Source organism: Crocuta crocuta, unplaced genomic scaffold, assembly GCF_008692635.1.
Source record: "Crocuta crocuta isolate KB4526 unplaced genomic scaffold, BGI_CrCroc_1.0 scaffold241, whole genome shotgun sequence".
NCBI classification, from domain to species: Eukaryota; Metazoa; Chordata; class Mammalia; order Carnivora; family Hyaenidae; genus Crocuta; species Crocuta crocuta.
Window position 1 is genome coordinate 2,749,993 of NW_027527807.1, and position 5,415 is coordinate 2,755,407.

The window sequence follows — 5,415 nt, forward strand, 5'->3', positions numbered from 1 at the left end:
CAGGTAGAAGCGTGGTATAGTTGGCCTATTGATGGAGACCTGGAACTTTCTCATCTCTTGGCTATTAATGAAGTTGCTGTGAATATTCTAATTAAGTCTGAACACAATGAGATGAATTGTGGAATTGATGGATTGTAGGGTAGATACTTCTTTCATAAGAAATTGCCAGGTGTTTCTCCAAAGTTTGAACATTTTACTTGGCCACCAACACTGACAGTATCCGTATTTGGTGCTTTTCTTTCAGTTTCGTAATTTTTTTTTTACCCCCCCAAATAGTTTATTGTCATGTTGGTTTCTGTATAACACCCAGTGCTCATCCCCACAAGTGCCCTCCTCCATGCCCATCCCCCCTCCCCCCATCAGTCCTCAGTTTGTTCTCAGCATTCAAGNGAGGTAATACAATGGACTATATGTGTTTAATTTTTAAACTGCTGACTAGTGTTCAATAGTGTACCATTTTCTGCCCTCCTAGCAATTAATGAACGTTCTTGTTGCTTTTCCAACATTTGCTGCTGTTGATCTATTTCCTTTTACCCTTTTTANCCCAGACCATGATCTCAGGGTTTCTGGGTTCGAGCCCTGCATCGGGCTCTGCTGGCAGCTAGCTCAGAGCCTGGAGCCTCTTTCAGATTCTGTGTCTCCCTCTCTCTCTGACCCTCCCCTGCTCATGCTGTCTGTCTGTCTCTCTGTCTCTCAGAAATAAACAAAAAACATTAAAGAAAATTTAAGTTTACAGAAAAGTTGTAAAGATAGGCTAGAGCTCCTTTATCTCCTATACTTAGACTCCCCTAATTTTAGTATCTTACATTGTGGTACATTTGTCAAACTGAAGAGATGAACATTGGTACGTATCTTTTACAAGTCTGGTAGTTTTAACTTCGTTAGGTCTATAAATTCATTTTGAATTGATTTTTTTTTTTCCCCTTTGGTGAGGTAAGAGTTGCAAGTTTTTACAAATAGGAATATCATTTATTCTAATGTGTGTTGAAAAGACTACCCTTTCATTGGATTACTGCCTCTCTGTCAGTGTAGGAACAATGTATAACCTAGGCCCATTACTGTATGTTTTTTAGTAATGTGTCTGATCTTAATTTTTGTCGCTGGGTATTGTAAGCGGACTCAAGAGAACTAATTTTTTTTAAGTTTTTTTCCTGTAGAATGTGTTTCTTCCTTGAAGCAATTGTTGTTTGCTGGTTTCTTGTTTTTGCTTTTTGCCTCAAACTCCATCTTCTGTTAGAGGCTTTCTGTTTTGAATGTGTATTTTGAAAGAGAGAGCAGGGGAGGGGCAGAGAGGGGGAGAGAGAACCCCAGGCAACACTCAGCCCAATGTGGGGCTCAGTCTCAGGACCCGCAGATCATGACTTGAGCTGAAATCAAGAATTGGACGCTCAACCGACTGAGCCACCCAGGCGTCCCTGTTAGAGGCTTTCTTAAATAAGTGGAAATATTTGGTTTTGTGCTCCTCATTGTAAGGGGCAGGGGATGAACCTGTTTGTAAAGTCTGAGGGCTTTTCAGCTCTGAGCTTCACTTGTGGGGGCTGTTGGGGGACCCTGATGCCAGTGCCTTTAGAGTTTTCCTCTTGGGCTAGTCAGATAGCTACCTCAAGGAAATCTTGCCCAAATTCCGATCTTGAAGGTGTACAGTGGATTTACTGGTCTGATCCAGAAGGTTGGGGTCTCGCTGTATACGTGTGGTGGAGGGGGCGGGCCCCGTGCTCACACATGAGCATGCTCCCCACGGTAGTGGCTTCAGTGCCGCCTTAATGTGACCCATCTCCAGGTGGCTGGGCAGTGCCATTCTTTGTCCTGCCATGGTGAGGAGGAGAATATCTTTCCAGAGTAATGTTGGGGGAGAAAAAAGGCACAGTTAGAAATTTCTTCTCTGGCCTCTCTGTGGTGCTTGCCTCTGTTCTATTTTAGGCCATGCTCCCTTGACCTTCATCCTTGCTGGAGACTCACCTTCTCCAGTCTCTAGGTGCTCCTCACTTTTATCTAGACTATCTAGAATTGGACTTGGAACTCCAGCATTACCAGCTGTGTGGCCTTAGGCAATTTACTAAACCTCTGTGTACTTGTACTCTCACCTGTAAAGAGAAGATAATAGCATCTGCCTCCTAGCGCGAGGGTTAAATGAGTTAATAGCGCTGGGCACATGGTAAATGCCACATAAGTAGTAGACCTCATCATCATCTGTCGGTTTTCCTGTTGTATGTCCTCTTAGGGGCTGGGATCGGGGGAGGGAGCCCAGCGCCTTATGTTAGAATCTTGTCAAGGACAGGAAGTCCCTATTACAAGCCAAGGTTCTTCCTTTTTCTCCCTGAGTCCTAGTCCTCCGTTTTTTTCGGTACACTATGGTGATTAATCCATACTAGGGCCCTTCTGATTTTATTTTCACATTTTATTCCCATTCCTACTCCCGTTCACCATCTGCCCCTCCCCAGTGGCAGGCATCTAAGGCATTTAATGGATGTCGATGTTTTATACGCGTGTATTTTTAATTGATTTCATTGCCACAGTATTGTGTTAAATAACTGCTCGTAACTTCTCATCTCCTTGCTTTGAAGATTGGCCCGTGTGGCAAGGGTACGTCTAGTCCATTGCTTCTAACTATAGCATTGAATGGTGCATGTTCCTTCCGAGGATGTAGTGTACGCCTGGCCGGAGCAGGCTGAGATTTGACCTTGGCCGTGGAACTCTAGTGGCTGTGGGAGGCGGTCGTGGGTCTTCATGGAGACTAGCATCCCCTTGTGAGGAGTCTGCCCCAGGTTGAGGTCATCATGGGATTTATAAGCAGAGGAAGGCTGATTCTGCAGACCTTGTAGGGCAAGGTGCTGCAGCTCGCAAGGGAGACCCAGCCTGTCCGTGTCATCTGGCTCCAAACCCACGTCTCCATTCCAGGTTGCAGGGTCCCGTTCCTTATCAGTCAGCGCCCTTTATAGGAGAAACTTGACTTCTGACTGGACCTAAACATACACTGTATTGCCCTAGAGATAGATCCTGGGATGGTAACTGGAGATGGACCCACCGAAGCAGGATCGGGGGATTGGTCTGTTTGTGTCTTTGGGCTTTAGCGGTGTTACTTGCAAATGGGAGATGGGCTGCTGGCGACCCACAGCTGCAGGAGCAGCATGACGAATTCGTGCTTGGGGAGCCCAAGTGCTTGCTGCCTAACCCTCGTACCAGGAAGGTGACCAGAAAGACTGTAGTGTTGGGTGCATTCTTTGGAGTTCATTTGAAAGCTTACAAAGAAGAAATTACAAGCCCAAGTCCATGAACTCTCAGCTCAAGTCACAGTCTGAGAATCAGAACTTCCACAACAACTCAAAAAAACAAACCTGATTTCTTGTGGTCATAGGGCTGATACTCGATCAGAAGAGAAGCCGCACGGTAGTTGGAAGGGCAAGTTTATAGAAAATTTAACAAGGATAGGAAAATGAAGGATTGCTAAGGAGAGAACTCTTAAGAAGAAAAGAATATCAATAGAATAACAGATTAGCTTACAGCAATGTACAGTGTATACGAGCCACCACTCCGAAGGCTCTGATGGGGTGAGTGCTCCAGGAACAGCTCCCTCACTCCTGCCAAGGGCAGTGATCACCCCACGGCTGAAATCTACACCTTGTTGGAGAGGCCTGGCTGTCGCCTATTGAATGGGAGTCCCTCTCCCCACCCTCCCCGCCCCCAACCAACCTTACAGAACTTACTAGAACGATTTTCCAGGGTACTGGAGGTGGTGGTTCTTGGGTCTCACCAGAGGTGCCTGGGCGGCTTTCTGGGGAAGCCGCTGCGCCCTGCGTGCTGCGGGAGCCCATGCGGGAGCCGGACCCTGCCTGAACAGGCTCTGAGCCCAGTATGGGCCTGGGACTGGAGAAGCCCACCCTCCCTGTGGGCCCCAGACCTGAGCAGTTGCCCAGGCTGGGGGAGCACATCTTGTAAGAGCCTTCCAAGCAAGCATACCTGAACCCAGAAACAAAACCCTTTTTCTTCCTGCAGTGTCTCTTTAATGCCCTTTGCTGACCAAACCTAATGTATTGTGATATATTAAGAAGTGTATCTTTTGGGGGCACCTGGGTGGCTCAGCTCAGTGTCTGACTTGGTGTTCGTGGTCATGAGTCATGAGTTTGAGCCCCACGTCGTCCCTCTTTCTCTGCCTCTTCCCCACTTGCAGCCTCTTTTTCAAAGTAAATAAACTTTAAAACAAACAAACAAACAAAAAAAGACGGCTTTTGGTCTTCATCCCCAGTTCCTGAAACTGAAACTCTTTATCACTCTGGAGTGATAAAGATGCACATTTTATTCTATTTGGTTTTTGTCCCCAGTTCCTGAAACAGCTCCATAGTGATAAAGGACAGAAGAATGCGTTTTGTTTATTCCTAACAAGNAAGTTTTTTTCTTTCTTTAGAGAGATTGAGCAGGGAGGGACACAGAGAAGAGATCCCAGGCAGGCTCCACACTGTCAGCTCGGAGCAGTCCAATGTAGGGCTTGAACCCGCAAATGGTGAGATCGGGACCTGAGTCGAAACCAAGAGTCAGGTTTTTAACTGACTGAGCCACCCAGGCACCCCATTGAGGTTACTTTTGGAAAGTCCCTAAGGAGGGGGGGCTGGTTGTCAGAGGAACTTCCCATGTGATTGTAGTGATTAGACTGGTCCGCCCCACCCCCTTGACCTTGGGAAGAGAGGGCTGGAGCCAATCAGTGGCCAATGATTTGATCAGTCTTCCTACAGAAGGAAACTGGCATGGAAAGCCCTAAGCAAGGGGATTTGGAGAGTCTCCTGTTGGTGAACACACGCCAGGCAGGTGGTGTGCCCCGCCAAAGGCCATGCATGGGATGCACTGGATTCCCTCACAGCCTTCCCTGTACATCTCGTCAGTCTGGCCGTTGTTGAGTTGTATCCTTTACAATAAAATGAGTAATAGTCCAGCTCTTTTCCTGAGTTCTGTGAGCTGTTCTAGCAAATTATCAAACCCGAGGACAGGGTGGTCGGAATCTATAGGCAGACTTGTGATGGGCATCGTAAATAGGGCAGTCTTGTGGGACTGAGCCCCTCGTGTGTACAATCTGATGCTAACTCCAGATAGAATTGAATTGTAGGCCACCCAGCTGTCCTCAGAGAATGGGTCAATGTGGGAGAAAAACCCACATTTGGTGGCCAGACGTATTGAGAGTAGTAAGTAGTAAAGAGGAAACCAGTTTTTCTCGTACATAAAGTTACACCAGCTGGCAAAAGGGAAATATTTAAAGGGTTCAGGCTCATTTTCATAGAGCAAGCAAAAAGTGAATTTGGAGCTGAGAGGTAATAAGTTGATAACTGGTGTGAAAGGTAATGCTGGCCTCAAAAAATGAGTTAGAAAATGTTTCCTTCTCTTTTCTGAAAGAGCATATTTAGGATTGGTATTGTCTTTTCCTTAAAT